Genomic DNA, 14,088 nt, shown 5'->3' on the forward strand with positions numbered 1-14,088 from the left:
GCCGAAATGGAAATCATTTTAAATGCTTAGCCCCAAAAAGCGACAGTCAGAGTAAAAAGAAAAAATGAAAAGTCAAAGCTGAAATGCAAATAAAAAACCCTTGGGGCCAAAATCCGGAGTCGGGTTCCGGCCTTGTTATGCTGTGTAACTACTTTTTATAGACATTTCATTTGGCGTGGCAAATTTGTTGATGGTCCTTCGCGAAGAAGTCCCGCCAACGATTTGCCATCCCGCTCATTCACACTCCACTTGATTTGAAAAATGAGCGCCTATTGAATTGGCGGATTGAACATTCGGTTTCGGGTTGCCTGACAAAACAACATGGCAATAAACCGTAAAGTTGCCTTGGCTTATTGAGGCTTTAAGTTGCCCCGGAAGTTGACTAGGATCCCTACGATGAAGAGCCTAGGTTGCGAAAAAGTTTCTCGTGCGAAAACTTTACCAGTCGACCGAGCGATATTTGCATTTGAATCAACAACAAACACCCAACACAATGAGCTGGCATTTTTTTCCTGCTTTTTTCTTGGATTTTGCCTTAGTTTACTTTCTCTTTCTTTTTTTTTTTGGTAATTGTGGGCAGCTGTGGCAGGTTTGAGCCAAAAGCATAGGCTGTTTAGCATTTCATGGCACGTACAAATTTTCTGTCATGAATTTCAAATGCCTAAGCGCAAAGGCTGATTGAACAGTTTCTACGAAAAGTGCCAAAAAGTATTACATCCTGTCGTGTAGCGAGACGCTAATACTCTTCCTTTATATTGGAAGGGTATTTACTTAAAAGAATTTAAATTTCAAAAAAAAATTAAGTATTACATTTATATTTTATATATTTTAGATACAGTTTTTAACATAACAGAAAACTTTTATGAAAATTATGAAATTTAATATGTTTTATTTATCTGAGCAATTGGTCAATGGCAACCTAATGAATGGATCTGAATGTCTTATTTGTTTGTAGTGTATCGCCTGCAAGTCCAAAGCCGTACGCTTGGCTTAACAAGGATTTTAATTTGAGCATAGTTCGCATTCAGGTGCCTAGTAGACATTTATGAGCAATTAGTAGGAGATGGATCCAAATAACTGAATAGTAAATCAAAGATTTTTCGGACCAGCTGTATAGAAAAAATATTTGCATTTAGTTTGATGGAATAGAAAAAACTCTTTGCCTACGTCTGTCATGGCGTTTCCTGTGAATGGACATGAATAAATCAATGTCGAATGCAGCTGAATTCAACGTCAACGCGGCATCGTGTGCAATGGTTTGTTGTCATGTGTTTTGCATGGCTGATGGCTTGCCAAATGGAACTGTTGAAAAATACATGAAGCCAGCCGCACATGGCGTATGCGCAATATTTGTATACATGAATTTTGGTATGTTTTTGCGGCAGCTGCAGCAACAAAGCCTAAGCTTACCATATTTTTTTCTACATTTACATATCGCACACAAAAATGCCATTCAATTTATTAATATCGCACGAGAGGGCAAGGGAAAATGGCTTTACCAATTGAAGCGTAAAATGTGCATTACTCATACGCCGCATATGCCTCACATCAACACACAGTGTTGTGTGGTGTATGTGTGTGTGTGCCCCCAGATGACCTACGCCACTTTATTATGCCTTTTACCTGCACACATACATATTACTTTACACATTAAACATTACGCATTACGTATTACGCATTGCGCATACGTCGTGTAGGCCAACGGAGTAAATTTATGCACGACAAAAGTAAATGTTTGGCAAATAAATTACGCGCAAAATTAAGGGTTTTGTATGTGAGTTATAAGTGAGTTGGCAATTGACTGCAAAACTCAACTCGTTGCCAAAAAACAAAGCGCCGGATTGTTGGCAGTAAAACGGCCGCAAGGCAACTTCAACTTGCAACTCTGAGCATGAAGCACACACAATACACAAGGCCGCTCTTGACAACGGGAACAGAGAATAGAGAACGGAGTTCGGAGGTCGGGGAACAACAGCCTCATTATGTAGTCGCCGAAAACATATTTTCGCATTCATCAGAAAGGCAAAACTTTTGCAGAGAGTCTGCCTCTGACTCTGCTGACTTCCTGGCACATAATTGAGGCACATCGCAGACTCATTTGTTACCGACTCCTCCACATAATCATATTGCTGTCAGTAGGGTAACTCTCTTCCAGCCCATGCCACACCATCTCTATTTAATATGAGCTTGCTGCACATTTGATAGCTTGGCCTCGATTTTATGGCATTTTCATTTTAGAACTTGCAGCGCAATTAGTGTGCCAGAGTTTGACAAAGTTTTGAATTGTGTTTTTAGGCCAAACGAAATGAACATCTGCCATCATTAATGGGTTACTTCAACTCGTGTGCAACTGCAGCACATCATTCAAGTCAACAATTGGAAATTCAAAAAATAAAACAACCCCCGAAGCAATTCTTAAAAAAAACCCATCGTGTCTTTCCTTTAAAAGAAAGTTTGAAAATCCCACACGTTCTGCGCTACTAATTTAATTATTTCATTCACTTGATAAAATATTCAACTGAAGACTTTTAGTGAATCAGTGCAACAAGCCAGACAACTGGCGACTCTCACTCTGTTACTCCAAAATCTACAGCCACGCGCCTCGGTTGCAAAGCCTTTTGAGCGTATAAATTTAATTAAATTAGTTTCAACTTGCGTGAGTCGAGCCCCAACTGTAAAAATGGGAAAATATTTTCATATTTCTACGTCTTCTCTAAAAGGGGCTGCTTGGCACTACGATTACCCCAAAAAGTCACCACCCAGAATGGTAAGGAGACTCACGTTTTGGCCACAGTGTTGACGCTGATGCTACTTTACGATTATTTGAAGATTATGACAACTTTCTGCTGATCTCAGCGAAACTCGGCACTGTGGATAATTTTGTCAAATATTAACATATTCAATAAGCAGGCTGTATTTAGTTTGTGTGTTAAATACATATTTTAAACAATTTTTAAATTTTATATTTTGTTACCAGTTTTTAGAAATTGTATCTTAAATAAAAATAAATTTATTTTTAAGCCCCAATTATTTTAAAGTAATTTTTATTGAATAATATTATGCATTTATAAATTATGATATAAATTTATTATTAAGTGGACAAAAAGGAAAACTTTGAAAATATGTTTTACAAATTTACATACTAGTTTTATAAATTTGTATACATTTTTTTAAAAAATATTAAATAAAATTAAATATTTATTGATAATGATGAACATTTCCATTTTTGTAATTATTTGACTTTATATTAAAACGTAATTTTTAAATAAACATATATTTCACAAATTTCTTCAGTTTAAATTTACTTATTACTAGATTTTACATTATATCTTAATTTTCTAGTTTGTTTATTTATTTATAAATAATGATAAAAATTTGAGTTTATTCATTATTTATTTTAGTAAGATTGAAATTTAATGATAACACTGACCCATTGTATTGGTTTGTCTGTAAGAATTGATGTGCTTTTGAACGACCTGCAATAGTATGGTAAATTAATGTTAAGATGTGAGAGGAAAAAGGTCAATAAAGTTGCAAATACAAAATATAAACGGGAAAAAACTAATTAGCGTTAAATGAGGGTAAACTTCGAAATGTGCTTGACAGTTTCAGTTTTGAAATGATGCCGCGTGGCAGGCTAATGGCTGGCAGTGGAAATTATGGCCATGTCAGAATGAGATGGGGCAGAGACAGAAACAGGGACAGAAACAGGGACACAGCACAGCATGGCTGAGACTCAAGAGCAGACAGACAGGTGAGCTGATTGTGCTGTGCTTAAAGCAACTGGTTTAAAGTTGGCAAAGATTTAACCGCCGGTTATTTAGACAAACAGCCAAGACTTGAGTGCAGACAAAGGCGACATTGAACCAACCCTGTCGACTGTCGACTGTTTGGCAAAAGGGATACGGTACAAACGAGGGGGAACGGGGTGGTGTGGTGTGGTGCAGGACATGCATTAACCAAACAGCTGAGCCTTTGTGTTGACTCATTAACGCACAGGCAACCAAGCGAGACAGGAAGAGAAAGCGAATGAGAGAGAACGACAACGAGGAACAAGTGAAGAGCAGAAATGAAACATCAGCCAGAAGCCAGCAAGCGTCGTTCATTCTACGTAACGTTTCAAGTGAAATAAATACCCCCAAAGTCATAAAAACCAAACACAAAACAACAACAATAACAACAAGAGCAAGAGCAGCAACAACACTGAGCTACCCTCAATGGGTGCCACGTCTGGCAGGCGACATCATCATCGTCGTCGTCGTCGTCGTCGACGTTGTCGCCATCGTCGTTGTCGTCGCCACTCGAGTTGACTTGAATGGTTTTTGGTTCTACTCGTGGCCCTGCTGCTGCTCGTGGTTCTGCTCCTGGTGCTCGTCCCGGCTCCATTCTGAACTTCAGCTCGACGTAGAGTAACAATTTTCATTTTCAACAGTGCGCAAAAGGACGAAGAACGCATAAAATTTTACGAGCCACGCCAGAGACTTGGAGGAACGACTCCCACGGCAAAAGTTTAGCTTTCGTGTTGGCCATAAAAAGCCTGACGGGTTTTATTTACCAAAGCAAAAGAGAGAGAGACAGAGAGAGCGACAGACAAAGAGAGAGAGAGAGGAAGTGTGCCTGAGCGTATGCAGTTGATTTGGAGTTCGAAAAACTGAACGCTTCAATGGAGTTAACGCCGAGGTTCATTGGGGGATTTGCGTCTAATGCAAAAAAGCAAGGGCACAAAATAAAAGGTTTAGGGTTAAGTTTGGGGAATTCGAGCAGATTTTTGGGCGCTTAGGAACTGTGTTCAGGTGATGTTTACCATCGAGAGTTCTACTTCCTCCTTCTTACTTTTTTTGTTATGTCTGTGGGGCGTTTATTGACTTGCTGCTTAGCTCACTTACGTGTGTATTTGTTGAGCCCGTTTAAGTTTCGCCAGCTCTTTTGGTGGCAATAACGGTAAGTGTGGCATTAGCCGACTTGTTATGCTAAGAGATTGGAGCATCGTGAAATTAGCGCTAAATGAGGCTGCTTTGTGGCCCGAGACGTTGAAACGTTGAAAGGCTCAAGCGTTAGGTTCAATAGGCAGAACCTCGACACAAACAAAATTGCTTACCAAATGTTGAAATCGCCGAGCGGAAGGAGAATTGAACTAAGGACTCGTTTGCCAAGGATGTTTGCAAAACTGTAAACTGTGAAATGAGCTGCGTTTCGGGATGCCAAATAGAAGGACAGAGACTTCGCTCCTTTGGTAACCAAATTGAGGTGTACTAAATGAAAATGAATAAGAAAACTTTGTGTTTTAAGCAACGCTGGCGAGGCGATAAAATCAGTCTTGAGCCAATTTAGACAAGAATCTTGTCAATTCGTTTATTGAGAAACGCGAAAAGAGAGCATTCACTGAATTTCATCCAAAGCTAGCATATTATGCGCGCATATTATTAAATATTTTCACTAACTTCGCCAAATAATTAAAGTATCCCTGAATACATAAATTTAAAAGATACGGATTAGTTATTTTGTGTAGAACTACTTAAAACGTTTGCTTTATTTATGTAAAAATAAGTAAAATTTTTTGGTTTTAACAGCTTTAATTAAACTGATATAATTTGCAACTTGAATAAAATGAGAGTTAACTAAAAAATGCTTATACAAATATTTGCAAAAATATAAAATATTAAAATAGTTTGGAATTGAAACTTGACTTCAAATTCTTATAATAAATATTTAGGAACTTTCTACTACTGGATTTTTTGGATTTTAGATTTTTTTTATATACATTATTTAAAAAATATTAAAAGTAAAAGTTAACTACTAATTTAAGATAATGAAATTAATAATACGATAAGTAATATCTACATTCGCTATTTTTAATCAAAAACCTTTACATTATTTTTTTTGTATAATCAAATTAAAAAAATTTAACATTATCTACATATTTCATAAATTGTCCTTTTTAATACAACAATTGAATTGATACAAATGTAAAACGAACAACTTCATTGACATAAATTGCATCCAAGTCTTATACAGAATGCTTTAAATTACATATATATGTATGTATTTATCTGTCTGAAGTGGATTTGTGGAGTCGCACAGCGACCAAAGTTGCCCAATACGTTATTTATAATGTTGATTTTGCACAAAATTCTTTCTTCCAGTTTGACACCCATTGACACAATAGCGTGCCTTTTAACGGTTGCCGAGTCCTTTGGCTCAAATAAATGTGCACAAAGCCCGTAAAACTTTAAGCACACACACGCATACACTTACATACACACCCACCCATTGAAGGGCAAACAAAAAGTAACTGAAAAATTTAGCGCTATGTCAACACATTCGCATTCACATTCCAAGCGGCAGAGCAGAAGCTGTGCCAGGATAAAGGACCCCAGCCAACGACAACGAGTTGAGCCAACATCTTTGTGCTGTCGTTTTCAATGGCAATTGCCCAAAAAGACGAAAAAACCAACGAGAACAATGATAAAGAGAGAGAAAACTGCTGTCGGAAGAAATGTGCAACGTTTGCTGTGACCAGAATAGTATTGTAGCATGGAACTATCTACATAGTGGACAATCCATCACACACAAAAGTCACCGATGCGAAGGCGCTGCGGAATAAAGCCAGCTATCCACTACAACCAGCAGAGGGCAAGGATCACAGGTCACGTTTACTGCCTTTTAAAGTTACTATACACTAAAAAAAATACTTCGATTAGCAACTGAATAAAACGGAAAACATTTCAAAAACTTAAATTATTTTTATACATCAACAAAACACAAAAAAATTAGAGTACAAATAAATTACTTGGATTTTTATTGATGAATTATTATAAATAATCGATTTTTTATATTCTTCCAAATTAAATTAAAGTTGTTAAACAAAATAAAGCTAAAATAAAGTTAAATTAGAAAAAGGTATTTTATTATTTTATGTTATTTAATAAATGCAATAAAACGCATCTGCTAAATTTTACAACTTATTTCACTTATAATTGAGTAGAACAACGTTTAGACTTTGTCTTCTGCATTTTTTTAAGAAAACTACTGGCAATCTTCTCATCTACATAACATGTTATATAATATATCGTTCCCAGATAGTTTTGCTGGACGATATTGTACTGACTACACAAATTATATTAAAAAAATTAAAAATAGAAGATTAATAAAAATTACTTTGCATTTAATTGTTATATATTTTAATCTCATAAAAGATTTTTATATTGTTCCACGAGTTCATAAGTTGTTTTTTTTTAAGCATTTTCTGTGACTGTAACAAAACAAGGCTGATTGCTAAATGACCAAGAAAGCATCCCAAGTCCGTGACGCGCCAGTTACTGCCAAAGTGTAATTTGCGCCGTAACAAGTTAACACCCGCAGCAACCAGACTAAGCTCGAAGACAACAACTAACTAACTGTTTTATGTAAAAATAAGAAAACTTGATACGGCAAAATAGAAATTGTACAAACTTTTCATGTTAGTTTGCTGCAGCATACAAATTATTTTGGCCAAAAACTTTTTCTCAGCGAGCTGGCGAAACTCAAAACTATTTTAAAAACTTTCAAACCAGCAGCCATGGCTCATCCTGAAGGATAGGGCCGATTGAGCCACAGCATCAGCATCAGCTCCGCCCCACACCACTATGGTCCAGGAGACCACTTTTCTTGATGGAAATTAATAACTCCTAAACTACATGAGATTTTCTGATGCGGTTTTTTTAGTTAAACTAAGGAAGGTTCCTAGAATATTTTATGAAAAGTGGGCGTGTCTACTCCTACTGGAAATATTTTTTTTTTTTAATAAATTTTTTTTTTATATGTTGATGATTTTAAAAATTAACAATTTTATAAATTTTGACCTTAATTTGGATTATTATATCATTAAATTTTCATTAATTTCACTTCTGATCATAAGAAATTGAGTTTTTTGCAAGCTCAACGAAGCTGTTTCTTCAAGTCGGCTTTGTAATATTAAAGGATTAAGACTCAAAGGAAAATCATTTTTTGCTATACGCTTACGTATAATTAAAGCATATTCATCAATATTAAGACTATACATATCTGTAAAATAAAAAATATTATAGTTTTCTGCATCATCATGCTCAACAAAACTAGACATGTTCTCAGCGGTCGCCTCAAATGGTCTAAAATCTTCTTAGTAACTTTTAAATTTCACTTGTCATATGTAATAACATATGTTTTAGTTATATAGTGTTCTCATTTAAGATCTGTAATATCAGTAGAGCCATATATTGCTTTTTGAACCGGACTTAAAATATCTCACTTATGTTGCAATTTATTGTCCGATTTTACCAATATTTTCGACTCTTGTTTAGATCAAATTGCTCTTAAGTTACTCATATCAATTACTATTTATAGATATTCCATAAAAGTTAACAAAAAATATAAACTTTGCCATTTTTTCTCGTCATTGATTTTCATATAACCTAAAATAGTGCATTTTTTCAATTGAGGTTATGATATAAAAATGCAAAATTCAAAGAAGAACGGCGCTTATGGCCTTGTGAACTATATACAATCGAGCAGGAATTAATTTCTCTACGTCACACAATTGGTCTCTTGCCTGAACAACCTTGAACACAACTTCATAAGTCTATTTGAAAATGAGATTTATTTTCAAATTGGCCCATGTTGCACGACACACTTTAACATAAAATTACGAAGACATTACAACTGTTTAATACGCCACACATAACGAAACACGAAGAACAAACCACATTCTTTATAATTCATCGCAAAAATTTAAACAAATTATCGTTTTATTCAGTTTTATACTAAATTTAAAATTGCACTAAATTCTGCACTTTTCTACTACACGTGCTATTGCATCATATCAGCTGTGTTTAAAAGCTGATTTTGCGAAAGTGGCGCCCTCTATTGAAATTCTTGGTACGCAACATTAAAGTCTATTCTTTTTTTGATCCAACGACGCCAAAATCGCGAACTTATGTTAACTTTCAAAAATTGGTTTTCCATCAAGAAAAGTGGTCGGCTGGACCATAGTGCACACCGCAGTGCATCACCGCATGACGGCCATTAATAGCAGAGATTGTCTTGCTCAGTGAGCTCGGCAAAATGTTGATAAATTAAGACGCAACCCACAGGCCACAAATCATTGAATTGAACCGCAATGCGACGAGTTTGTAGCCCCAAGACAGCGACTCCTCCAACTCCTCCAACACTCCGCCATTACCTACTTGCATACTTACAGTCTTCATTTGCCTGCGGAGCCTCAGCTGCTTGGTCTGCCTCAATTCAATCTCGAATCGATTTTACTGTAGGGCGACAGTGTCACATGTGTTTTTATCTCCTACTCGAAACTCTCTAATGCCATCTCCTTGCAGACTCCTACCAAATATATTCCGTAATACAATTTCTTGGTATTTTCTTTTTACGTCGACTGTTGGCGCAGTTGTCGTTCTGAATTTTAATAAAGTTGCGTCCGCAAGTTGCCTTAGTCGCTATAGGGGAAAAGGGTTTCTTCGGCCACGCCCCACTCGAATATTGTCAAAAAGTTGTCGCTAACAATTTTATCAATAAAATTTATGACGCCTGTCCTGTCCCACTCGACAGTATGACGGCGCCCCAAAGCATGCTACGATTATTTGAAATATTGCAAATACTCCATAATACTCTTTTAAACTCGCAATATGTACTTGTTTATAAGCAAGGAGAAGAAAGATTAAAACCAATTTTAGATTGATGTGAACTTTAGTTTATTTATACAAATTAACTTTTCATTCTTATAACATTAATGTAATTTATTTTGCTTCATAATTTGTAATCTCTACATTTAAGTTATTAATCTCACAATTTAATAAAAACTTTTCTAATATTTAGCGAAGCAAAAAATTACTTGAACTATAACAAAATAAAACTTTAAAATACTTTTTTGTACGCAAGGAAAGGTGAAATTAATTACTACAATTTCAACAATGCAATAAATTCTTTATAAGAATTAAAATACTAATAATATTATTTAAGAACTAATAAATAATATTATAAGTAATATTAGTGCAATTTATATTGTTGTAGAATTTGCATACTTTTAATTTAATTTATTTATCTCCCAATTTACTAAAAAGTTAAACAATAAATCGCGAAACCAAAATACTTTAGTGATGGCAAAATATCTATCATAATCTTTAAAAATCGAAAGGAAAAGAAAATTAAAATCAATTTTGTGCTAAAATGCAATTTATTACCACTTCAACAACAGAATAACTTTCTTTAAATATTTTATATACTAGTATGCTTATAATATTAATATAATTACTATTGTTCCATAATTTTGAATTATATGTTTAATATGTTTACTATAAATTTAATTTTTATTTTACAATTTAATAAATCTAATAGATCATCAAAGTAACAACTTCTTGTGTAAGTCAAAAAATTTCTTGACGTACTAAGAATTATCTCCTTTAAATACTTTTCTGTAAGCAATGAAAAGAAAAATTAAAATTAATTTTTAACCGAATTCAGTTAACTTAACTTATTATAACTTCAACAAAATTAATATTAAATTTCATTATACATTATTAAATAAAAAATATTTAACTTCATATAATTGAATGTTATAATTATAATTTAATCTATTGCTCTTACGATTGAGTTAATACTACAAATTCGACAAAGTAACAGCATCGAAATACAACTATTCGAGTAGATCCTTCAATAGTCGTGTATCTTACAACATTGTAAACATAAATGCCAACTTACTTGATTAGTTGGCGTATTAGAGCGTGGGTCGAAGTGAATTTTCTCTAATTGTTTTGTATTTGCATAGCAATTACTTCAAGACGCCAAGTCTTGGTTTAATTGAAAGCCAAACGCAGCTGCCAAAATGATTTTAGTTATTTATGCAACGCCAGCAGGAGCAGCAGCAATCCGCCAAGTTGGAGTCGAAAGCGGTGGGGGAGACGGAGACGTGGGAACACGAATCCTCTTGTGCGCAAGTGGCGCGTCTAACCACGGCAGGGAACGGAGTTGGGTCGCCAAGTCTCATGCCATTTGCATGGCCAACGTAGAACTGCAACTGAGATGGCAACTGAGGAGCAGTGTGAATGTGAATGTGAATGAGAATGTTCATGTGTGTGTGTGTGCTTGCACTGGTTGTGTGAGTGTGTGTCTGTCTCGACTTACCAAGTTGCATAATACATAATTTTGTTTTCTTTTCAGTGTGTGCTCGTTTATTATTTCTGTTATTTTTTGTACTCTTTTTTATGCCTCTCGTTCGCTATGTGGCACAACAGCTTCAGCTTCAGTTTCAGCTTCAGCTTCGCGTCTTCAGCAATCCCCATCTCAGCAAACATTCTTGGCTGCATTCATATTTTCACACCCTTTAGGATTATTTCGTGCATGGCATGGCCATGTGTGCAACTCAAGCGCGCTGCAGGAGCTGCTCCTGTTACCATTTCTACTAAAATGTACTCTTGCTATACCCTGTGTATGTGTATATACTAAAGTATATACTATACTAAAGGTAAACACTACCCTTAATTTGTGTTTTTCAAATGTATATCGTATAGTATTTATAGCTTTCCAAAGAATTTTTGTGCTATGATCGACAATCATCAATGGGAAGTTTTTATTGAATCGCAAATAATTATTATGAGTTTGGAAATAATAAACCTTAAAAAATCCTTAAGAATTATGATCAACTTTTTTTTATAATAATCATCATAAAGAATTATTTGTATTGAATTTTTACTAAAAAAAAAATCTACAATAATTTCTATTTTAAAAAGATCAAATGAGTATTAGACACATTTTATTTACAACACACAATGATATAGGAATGACATTTCCATAATTTTGGATATGTAGTGCTAGAACTAGAATATAATATTTTTAGAAAACTGTGCTCTATATTAATAAATAGCGAATTAAAACATCAGACCGATTTTAACAAGACTTGTAAATTTTATTGAAGATTATGAACCCTTTCTTTAAAAGAATTTCTTTTCAAATAATATACTTTATGATTAAATTACTAAAATATGATGGGAGACTAAATGACCATAAGAAGCGAAACCTTCCGTCATGAGATATAGGATATCTTCTTATCGTGCAGCTGGCCTGCAAACTTACAACTGGTCTCCACATCTTTTTTAAAGCAATTTAAATTAACAGCAATGGCATCACCCGTGTGGTTATATAAGTGTGTATATGCGCTCATGTGTGTGTGTGTGTGTGTGTGTTTGTTTATGCCTCATGGCTTCATGGTTGCTCTGACTCTGACTCCGACTCCAACTCCGATCCTGACTCTGACTGCAACGTTAGGACAGAAGGATGTCAGGACTACGACGGCACGGCGACTGCTCGACGTGCAATTGGAATGCAATTTGTTATGGAAGTTAAGTCTCCACTTGTCAGTTAAGTTTACGCTTGGCTGTTTGACTGTTGTCGCATGTTGCCATGTGGCCCATGTTGCCCATCCATATGCATGTTTGTACGTTCATGTCCACGTCCACATCCTCCACTTGCTTCTCCATGGCTGCTGTGTTGACTGTCCTGGCTGGCTGGCTGGATGGCTGGATGGCTTGAGCGCTGTGTAGTTAAAAATAATTAAAGTCTTTAAATATTTAAATTAATTTGCAGTGCTGCACAAAATGAATATTGTGCTGTTAATTGGCCCCAGAAGCCAAACGGTCGTATGCGCAATATTTCCTCTTTTTTTGGAATATATTACGACCGTCATCAGAAATGAACAATTAAAACAAAAGAAAATATATTTTTACATATATTTTTCCATATATTTGATAAAAAACAATATACAAATTAAACAATTCATTTTTTTTAAGAAATTTATAATTTACTGATTGTATTACTAATGCGTTAATAATGAAAATAATGACACATTACCCAACACAGTCACAAATAAATAAATAATAAAAATAAAACTTGTATAAGATGGATTGATTTTCACACCCGTTACCCATAGGGTAGAAGAGTATTATAACTTTGTGACTATAAGAAATGTATGTAACAGACCCCATATAGTATGTTATATACATTCTTAATCAGTTTCAACAGGCTACGTACGTCTGTCCGTATGAACACGAAGAACTCAGGGACTATAAGAGATTGAGCTATAATTTTTTTCGACAAAACTTGTTATGTTTGCAAGAAGATCATGATTGTTTTAAATTTTTGCCACGCCCACTTCCGCTCCGCCGTATCGAGCGTGAAGGCCGTTTTTTTTGATACGTACAATAATACTTAATATGGCAAAACAAAATCCTAATATATTCGGATCTTAGTTGACAATTTAATATATTTTGTACTCCTTGGTATAATTTGAATGTAGGGGATATATAGATATATAAAATACAGATTTTGGTATATTTTAGTATTTTTGTGGTCTTTTTTGTAAATTCTGGTTTTATTGAAAATGAGTAGCGGATATCTCACAGTCGAGCTCACTCGATTGTAGCTTTCTTAAATGTCAAATGTAAATTCAAATTTTAGTAAAAAAAAACTATTTTAATTATCAGTATTATAGAAATGAATTGCCAAACTTCTTAGTTACTCAATATCTATGGAGCATGTTTAAAAAAATTCTAATCAACAGCAATACAGAAATTTATTCAATAATGACAATTAGTAATCTTAAATTGTTTTTTTAATAGATTCAGCCCAAAATGTTAAACCTATTTCTGTGTCACTTTTTTTACAGACAACTCACATTGTCGACTTTGTTTTACACAACTTCTTAAATCAACTGTCCAAAACATATAAGCGTAAAGAGAACTTTTCAGTAGCGAATAGAAGGAGCAAGTTTTGACTCGAAAATCGATGGCGCCAATGCCAACTGTGGAGCTCTTAGTAAGACTTACGCATTGCGAGCATTAAGTGTAGCCGTTATTTTGACATATAGCGCCGGCTTAGGCAACTGCGAACTAATGGAGCTGAAGACCAACAATAACTACACACAAACCAGAGCAGCTAAATACACAGCCTAAAATTATGCTACATGTTATATATATATATGTATATACTATGTTGTGTATATAGTACAGACTCATAAGCAGCCGATTTACATGCAGCAAAAATGTTGATTAGAAAATTAATTAAGGTTTT

The sequence above is a fragment of the Drosophila sulfurigaster genome, chromosome 3 (assembly GCF_023558435.1).
Source record: "Drosophila sulfurigaster albostrigata strain 15112-1811.04 chromosome 3, ASM2355843v2, whole genome shotgun sequence".
Classification (NCBI taxonomy): Eukaryota; Metazoa; Arthropoda; class Insecta; order Diptera; family Drosophilidae; genus Drosophila; species Drosophila sulfurigaster.